The sequence below is a fragment of the Corvus cornix genome, chromosome 17, assembly GCF_000738735.6.
Source record: "Corvus cornix cornix isolate S_Up_H32 chromosome 17, ASM73873v5, whole genome shotgun sequence".
Classification (NCBI taxonomy): domain Eukaryota; kingdom Metazoa; phylum Chordata; class Aves; order Passeriformes; family Corvidae; genus Corvus; species Corvus cornix.
The window spans coordinates 10739278-10748435 of NC_046346.1; the positions used below are offsets into that span (position 1 = coordinate 10739278).

The 9158-nt window shown below is 52.9% G+C and overlaps 1 non-coding gene across 1 annotated transcript; it reads left to right on the top strand.

Moving 5' to 3' along the window:
• Nucleotides 1-15: 15 nt before the first annotated feature.
• On the top strand, nucleotides 16-1171 carry LOC104688415. Its single transcript, XR_005603266.1, has 3 exons — nucleotides 16-155; nucleotides 393-418; nucleotides 1026-1171. It is a non-coding gene; the product is annotated as an uncharacterized LOC104688415 (transcript).
• Nucleotides 1172-9158: the final 7987 nt, after the last annotated feature.

Sequence of the window (9158 nt, forward strand, 5' to 3'; positions counted from 1 at the left end):
AGGAGATGCAGGGTCAGGCATAGCCTTGAGCTAACTCATGTCTTTGTCTTTAGGCAGAACCCAGTGGGTGGCACCCAAAATCAAATCGCAGTTCAAGACACTTGCCAAGCTGAATGGCTTCACTGACCAGATGATCTGGATCTTACCCAGGCAAGGTGAGCATTGCCCAGGGCCAGTACAGGGACACACAGGCAGGGACCAGCTCAGCCCATCAGTGCCACCACTTTGTGGTCTGAGCTGGCAGGAGGGAGTGCTGGCAGCCGGAGGTGCTCTGGCTGGGCACACTGAGCAAGGAGAAACCCACAAGTTTCTTCTGAGTAGTCTATTTTGGGTGTTAAATGGGACTGTTCAGACCACAGTGCCAGACTCAGGCTTTCTCTTTACTTCCACAGAGGAATGCAGACTTGGTGAGCTGTAGGTGAGTTGCCGCAGTGCGACATGGTGTTTGCAATGTCCTCTCCTGGAAATTGTCCCTCTTGGTGCCCCAGCAAGGGCCACCAAGAACTCTTTGGATTCCTCTGCGTTTAAGCTGTTTGAACTTTTGCTGGAGCTTGCACGTAGGTCGGACCATTCCTTTGGATGCTGCTCTGCAGTGGGGACCCCCAGGTAGCAGTACCCAGGGACTCCCAAGGAGCAGTACTCAGAGACCCCCAGGGTCTCTGTGCCTGGCACTGAACACAGGCACGTGAGCTGAAACCACCAGAGAAACAGCTGCACAGCTGAGCAGCGAGGGCCAGGACATTGGCTCCTGCCAGAGGGCCCCTGGGCTTGTGGACTGGCAGGCCTGGCCAGAGGGGGTTGGTGTCTCACCATGCAAAACGTGTTTGCTGTTGGCCCTCCCTGGCCTGTGCTTTCCCACCACGTGGTTGCACACAACAGCTGTAGGGGTTACTAGAAATCCCTTGCTATACGTGCCTCACCCTACAAATCTGGGGTGAACTGGAGAAGAATGCACTGATCCTAATGGAGACTCCCACTGGTCTCCTTGCCTCACTCAGCCCCCACCTCTCCCGCCTGTTTTCCAGGAAGTGTGGATTGGCTCGTGGATGCTCCTGCCAAGCAATGCAAGACCCATGCTCTGACCCACGCCCAGGCTGCTGCTCTACCATCCCTCTTCCAAGCTCTGACACAGTCCCTGCTTGTTGCCAAATAAACAGAATCCCTGCCCAGATCTTGGTGTAGCTGTCTGGGGAGAACGGGGGGGTGCTGGGGGGTGTGGTCCCTCCTGTCGTCGTCCTGGGGGCTGTGGATGGTGAACAGCCAGGAGTGATCCTGGCTGAGCTTGCCCAAGTGAGGGCAGTTTCAGAGCCACAAGATTTTCCCTCCTGATGTCATTTCTCAGAGCAGAGGAGCAAGGAGCCAAATTCTGGTGTCTTCGTTGTTTGTCTTACATTGTTGCCTTCAGCAAGTTAAAGAATATTTATGTTCTTTCTAATCAGATTCTTAAATTGATGCAATCGCACTGGGTTCCATTGAGGCTTCCCAATGTTGTTTAGGGTTTGTATTTGCTAATATCAGCTTAAGCGCTCAGAGGGAAGCTAAGCTGGTCTTTCCAGACAATCACTGTGCCGTATGTGATGGTTAATCCTCTTGACTTTTCATTTTTTCTCTTTTTAAAAATAAAATGTGAGTGTATGGGATCATCTCAGGTTGTAAGAGTAACACCGGCTGGCACAAGGATGACACTTTAATTTCAGCCTCTGAGCCAGGTCCCACTTGCTGCTTATGACATGTGGCCTCTTGGCCATCCCAAAAAGACCCGAGTGCATGGGTGCCCAACCAGCCTGCCTGCAGCAGTCGTGTTAGAGGCTCCTGGATGTGCCTTTGCACGAGACGGGTGCAGCACCAGCCACCAGCTGGCGGTGTGATCACCACAGCAGGAGTTACTCAAACGATATGCAGGCATCAGGACCAGGCCTGTCCATCTGCCTTGGATGGTGCGGAATGAGACCACAGGATGTGGTGGGTGTGAGCCCAGAACAGCCTTTCCTCTCTCCATGCACACCCAGGAGTGTACTGAAATCACACCGGTGTCCCAAACCTCTGCAGCTGCCAGACACTCCTGGCATGAGGAGAGGTGCACGAGAGAAGCAGCAGCCCCGTGCTGGGGTCTCTGCCCTGTTCTGTTCCCTGCCCCTCTTCCACAGCCCGCAGTCAGGGCTGCACTTGCTGTCTCTCTCCTGGCCTGGCAGCCAGAGGACCACCTGCCAGAGGAGCACTCCATGCCAGCACAGGACGTCTGGCTGTAGTGGGGTGATCCTGGCACCCACCAAAGCCTGTCTATCTCTCCCCTCTGCAGTTGGACAAGGGAGAGAAAATATAACAATGAGCTGAGATAAGGACTGGGAAACATCACTCACCAAATACCTTCACAGGCAAAACAGGCTCTAATTAGGGATATTAATTGAATTTATTGCTGACAAAATCAGAGCACGAAAATGCAAAGTAAAATAAGACCTTAAAAACACCTTCCCCCCCATCCCTCCCTCCTTACCAGCTCTACCTTCTTGCCCGCAGTGGTGCAGGGAGACAGGAATGGGATGCTGCTCAGGGACAGAAGTCATTCCCCTGCTCCAGCACAGGCTCCTCCAGGGCTTGCAGGTGGATCTCTGCACTCCTGTGCCTTCCTTGGGCTGCAGGGGTACAGGTGCTTCACCATGGTCTTCACCACAGGCTCAGGGGAATCTCAGCTCTGGCACTTGGAGCAGCTCCTTCTCTCCCTTCTCCACTACCTTGGTGTCTGCAGAGCTTTCCTCTCACATGTTCTCACCCCACTCTTATCTGGCCACAATTGCCACTGGACAAGAACCTTTTTTTATTTCCTTTTTCTTAAATATGTAATCTCAAAGGCATTACCACCACTCCTAATTGGCCTAGCCTTGGCCAGTGGCATGTCCATCTTTGGAGCCACCAGGGATTGGCTCTGCTGGACATGGAGGAAGCTTCTAGTGACTTCTCACAGAAGCCACCCCAATATCCCCCCCACTACCAAAGCTTGGCCATGCCAATCCGATGCACTGGTGCACGTCTCAAAGCCTCGAAGGTCACCTGCTGGCAGCACAGCAGGAGCCCTGCCCCTGCCACAAAGCTGCCACTGCTCACCTGTAGACGTGTCCCTCACTCCCCTGTGCCTCAGGGTGGTTCCTGGTGGTGTTCCTGGGATGTGGCTCTCCATGCACAGCAAGGCTGTGGAGCTGGCCTGTGCTTCACTTGAGCCTACCTCAAGCTCACTTGACTCATTAGATTTGATTGCAAATCAAATGCAATTTAATTAGCAGAAAGGCAAACAGCCACTGCCAATGACTGGCTGATCATTCCCTAATGACTATCAGATCAGCAGATGTAATTGCAAAGCCCTACAGTTATCGGAAAATGAAATGAAGATGCCACTTGCATCCCACTCACACAGCACCTCTGACATTTTCTCCTGCCCTGGCTCATGGGAGTTTTGCTGGGGGGGACACACGGTCTGCTGTGCCTCATCCCTCTGCACCCTCTGAGTAAGGCATCTGGTGCCAGAGAGCCCAACCCGATTTTCTGGTATCCCAGACTGTGGTGCTGTCCTGGGGATACCAGCTCTTTGGTATGCCCTTGGTTATGGAGAGGTCGCAGGGTACAGGGAGGGAGCTGGGGCTGGGTGCCCTCCCCACAGGTCTTGTGCTGGGTCTGTCTGTGTGGTACCTTCCCAGTGGGCCAGCCATGTAGTTTTCCATCTCTGGTTCATTAAATCCACTCAAAGGCTCTGTGAACACAGAGGGAAAAGTTTTCAGTGATGACAAATGGATTTAGGAACCCAAATATCTCCTGTATTTGCCCCATGAAGTGAGAACTTTGAGCCCCAAATCTCCTGGGAAGGCACTGTGTGAGAGCCCAGAGTTCCCCAAGTGCCACTGGCCATGGGATCTGGTGGGCTGGGATCTGGTGGTTGTGAGCCCAGAAGAGCCTTTCCCCTTTCAATATACTCCCAGGAGTATATCGAAACCACGCTGGTGTCCCAAACCCTGAATCCTGGGTCCAAGTAATTTTTTGGCACTGGGTTTCAGCTGCTAGCTCTTGCAGGCTTGCCCCTCCAGGGTGGCCCACAGCAGCATGCTTGAGCCAAGGGCTCCCTGGTGCTGCAGCCATCTTCCAGCTGGGATTTGCTGCTCCAGGCTGACCATGTTGCACCGTGTCTTCTCCAATGGACTCTCTCCCTCTTCAGGCATCCTGACAGCCCAGCTCAGCTTCCTCCTCAAGTGGGCTCCCTGTGCAGCACACGGAAAGGTCTCACTACCATAACACAGCATCAATATTTTCCCACACAGACTGGAACCCTCTGTCCCCATGGCCAGTTTGGCATCCTGTGCCATACTGGTGGCTCAAGATTCCCCTGTGCTGACAGACCACTGGCTCTCCAGTCAAGGATCCTGCAGGGAGGCAGACTGCTCTGTAGTTGCAGAGCTCTTGTGCCCACCAAGCTTTCTTTCTTTTCCCTGAAGCCTTGCAAATATCCGGGGTTGGATTCCTCTTCTCCCTCACCACAAAAACACTTTGCACCCTCACTGCTGGAGACACAACGTTTGTTCTTCCTGAATCCAGGTGCAGCCACATTTCTCTCCCTCAGCAAATCTCTGAAGACTCTCTTCCCTCCCTGGTGCTGCTGTCCCAGTGCCCTCATGTTGTCACTGGCCATAAATTGTCCTCCTGGAACATTGGGAGCAGGAGATGTCTGACCTCCAGGGCACTGTACTGAGGACACAGGAGGACTGTCTGTCCCCAACTACCTGGCTGAAGGGCGAATAGTTATCCCATGTAACTCTGCAAGCAGTTCTCACAGTCTCCCTGCACTCCTTCATCTTCCAGCAAAGGCTCTTTTCTTTCCTTGGAGACATTCCACTCTTTCCAGAGTCCCTCCTTGGTGTCTGTGTGTTGCTTGTTTGCTAGGGGAGAAGCTCTGTTTCACCAGCCTCTCCCTTGTGCTTAATAGGGATTTTTTTGTGCCTTTTCTTTCTCTTTTCTATTTCCATGCTCAACTTCCCAAACCTGCCCAGCTGCAGGAACCAGCTCGCCTCACTTCTCCTGATTTGTGCTTGTTCTCAGCAACAGCCACCAATCTGCCCCTATTGATCTTCCCATTTACACCAAATGGCATTGACTCATGCCTACTGAAGCTGAAGTTATTTTCCCAAATAGCTCTTCTAAAAACAACCAAAAGGAACAGATACAAAAAAACCACCCCATCAGCTCACTTTATGCTGGTTGTGTTGTCCTCATACCCAAGGATAACTAGAATGACTATTGCAGACAGGTGATTATAGCACCTTCACCCCTCCAAAAGCACCTTCGCCCCTCCTCTTCGAGGGCCCTTGCAATGGTGTTTGAGGGTGCTCAAGCCTCTCAGCCTGGCACCCACCTTCTCTTCGCTCCTGGCAGATGTTCCCACCCTTCTCTCTGGAACGACCTGATGACAACTCTGTCAGTACCAGTAGGTTCTTACAGGCTTGCTCTTTACAGGTCCCTGGCCTGCTCCTCCTGCAAACTCAGCAGTTTCAGTTTCACACTCAAAATCTTCTGTATCTCGTCTTCATTTATCCCTAGGTTCCAGTTTCTCGTTAGACCCAGACTCTTTCCTGCAGGCCAGTGCCTCTGCTGTCCCTTGCCACTCTCAAGCCTGATGGAACCACAGTTACCTTTGGATGTTGTTCTGGTCCTCCAGACTCTCAGAGGTACCTGCCTTATGTTGTTTTCTCAGTGTGAACATGAAGCTGACATCCCCAGTGCAGTATTAGCCAGCAGGCACTTCGTCTGTAACATTTAAAGATTATTTATTTTTTTGACATCTGCTGCCACAATCTGTGATGGAGAGGGCAAGCAGGACACCTTTCTGTATCTTCACTAAAGGTGTAAATACAATTTGTTCCCATGAAGGGCAGCAGCTGCTCAGGTGGGGTCTGACCAGTCATGTTTTGTGAGATCTTTAGACCAATCTCCACTTGCAGGCCAGGAAACCTGGAAAGAGGAGAGGAGCTACTACGTCTGTTCCCTGATCTTCTCCTACTACTGCATGTGCTCTTGTTTAACAGTGCCTGGGACCATCAGGAGAGCCCTGTGCATGTCCAGAGTACAGCCCTGCCATGTCCTCAGATGTTAGAGATGTCACTGAGAGTGCAGCTGAGTGACCTGAGAGACACCGACCCCCACCCTCCCGGCAGCAGGGACAGGTCTCTCAGTGACCCGGCACAGGGGAAGAGCCTCAGGCAGTGCTGGTGGGGGCACAGCTGGCAGCTTCTCACTCCCCCTCACCAGCACATCCAACACTCAAACCTCTTACTGCCTGGGGGGCCAGGGGGCTGGGTCCCTAATTCACAGCATCCTCTCCCTCTGTGGCTGAAAGCCCCTGACTGCTGGCTCAGACTCACAGTGCCAGCTCCAGAGCACCCGGCTCTGCAGGTACAGCCCTGGATGGGTGAGGTGGGTCTCATCCCATCCCTAAAGCTGGGTACCAGTGTGGAGCACAGCACAGCTCCTCATCCTCTTAGAGGGGTGGCAGAAGGGTGGCATGTGACATCCTCTGGGATAGACTAGGAGGGGATTCTTTAACACTGCTAATTGTTTGGCCACAGGAGTTCTCCCAATAAGTAATTCTGGGAACTCTTTCCATAAGAAATAAATACTGCCCAGATGGATAAACCGTGCTGGCTGTCACACATTGCCTTGGCGTGCCAATGCCCTTGGTAAGCCTTTTTCCTTTAATCATTTATCTGCATGAGGGCTTTGTCCCTGGAAAGAGCTTTTATTTCCAAGCAGAGCCCTTTCCGAGGTGAAACACTGCAAAGCACAACAGTAATGCTCAGCTGTTTGCACTCCTGGTAAGTGCCGGATAATCTTATCTGGGCTTGACTTGCAGACACTGCAGATCCGGATGTCTTTCCCTTAATGCAATAAAATATGTATAAGTAGGAAAACCATTGTCAGTGGACTGATCTTTATAGTTTCTGGAGCCAAAGTTAATCCTGGGAGCAGGAAGCTGCTTCCACATGTGAAAGGGTGATGAGGCAGGAATGCAGGTGGGAGAGAGGGTGGATCTGGTTCACGATGTGCCTTCAGGAAGGGTTCAGGGACTCTCAGCACGTGGAGCCAAGATGGTGGTACCTGGTGGCTGTAAATAAAGGGGTGGGAATGGATGTTTTATTCAGTGTGTGCAGGGAGATCCAGCCACAGATACAGTGAAATGTGTCCTCCCCAGACCTCAGCCCAGTGCTGGGTTGGGATTACTTTACAAGCAAAACTCGGTAAGAATCCTACTGAGGAAAAATTATGGAAACTAATGTGTGATTGATGGAGCCAAGATTTCCTGGTGGGAACCCAATATGCTTTATCCCACTCAGGTGAGGCTGCACTACCTCCTCCCAGAGGACATGGACAAGGCAGGGCCAGGTGAGGAACCCACGTTTTAGAACACCTACAAAATCAGCAGCTCCTTTGGAAATAAAATGGGAATTTCCCATCCCTTTTTACCCACATCTCCCAGGGCAGGGGTGAGCCAGAGCAATCTGCTGCCCCTTTGCTCTCCTACTGCCAGGGAAACCTGAGAGTTCATGGCCACTCCTGCCGAGTGTAGCTGCTTTAGTACTGGGCTGGAAACGCACCTGTGGAGCTTATGGGGAGAGAGGGAGGAGGGAGAGTCCTTGGGACAGGGAAGGGCTGAGTACTGTGGGTCCCAGCTGTGTCTGTGCTTAGCCTTCATCAACTCAAGACACTGATAGACGAGACCACACCACAATATGGACCAGTGGGGCTTGCTGAAAGGACCAGCAGTGTCACCAGGGATAAAGGAATCATGAAGAAATTGTGCCCCTGCCCCATGGCTGAGTGTGATGCTGGGGAGTGCTGAGGTCCTCACAGAAGTGCTGTTTCCAGTAAATGGTTTTTATCTCAACCCACCTTTTTGTGCCTCTAGTTCTCAACTCCATTCCCTGAGCAGGAAGGAGGCAGTGGGAGGGAAGGTGTGAGCAACATCTGGTTTGGGAGAGTCTTGGGCAGGGGGCACAAAATTGGGGAGTGCCATTCCTAACCTATGTCAGCAGCATTTTCTTGGGGAAGTAAAATCCCAGACAGGGATTTTTTTTCTCGCAGTCCCTTTCACAGGAGCAAAGGGCTAAGGAAATTAAGGAATAAAGAAAATTTAAGAGGTAACTATTCTGCTGGGGGCAGATGACATGGCTGGCCCCATGCCATGCTGTCACCCACCTCTGCCCGGCACCTTCCTGCTCAGCCATGGTGGCAGGGCGAGCCACAGGCAGGTGGCAATTCCTTCCAGAGCCAAGCCTGGCGTCCCTGTCACGCTGCACCATGGCAGCTCGCTCTCAGCATTCCTTGGACAGGCTCAGAGCGGGCTGACAGCCTGCCAGGGCACCACTGATGCTTTAACAGGGCTCCCGCTGCGAGCGTGTCGGCTGGGGCTGAGCCCAGCCACACAGCACGGCACCAGCCATGGGAATCCCTGCCCCGAGAATCAGGCAGCACATGTTGGCCAGCGGGATCCCAGACAGCGGGTCCCACCCAGCATCATGTCATTGTGTTCGTGCCAAGGCCTCAGGTCTGTGCCCCGAGCATGGGGCCAGAGATTGGATGCCAGAATTTTGCAGAGCATCCCCTGACTCTATGGGGGAAAGCCTCGGGCAGCCTGGGAGCTCTGTAGCACACATGGACAACCTGGCATCCCTGCTGGACATGGCTGCTGGCATGACTGGGGTGGCTGTGTGGCATCTCTGGGGCTTGTGGCTGTGGAGGCACATCTCCACCAAGCACCCCACTGTCCTGCAGCCAGATGGGACATTTATGCTCTGAAGGGGACATAGGGCTTGGAAAGGACACCCTAGAGATGTGGGACTAATCCAGGATATGGAAAGAGGTTTTTCAAGGGAGTGACCCAGGGACGTGGCTCTGACTGGGAAGGGAGGGGGTGGTTTGGCAGTGCACGGCTCTATCCAAAGCCAGTGGTTGCAGATGAGGTTTGACTAACACAGCACTCACAGCCAGGTGCCACAGCTGCAGAGCAGGCAGGGGTGATACACCTCCAGCCATCAGCCTGAACATTACCCCAGCAGCCACATGACCCACAGGTGAGATTCCCCAGCTCCTCATTCCCAGTCTATGCCATTCATGTGGAATAAGCA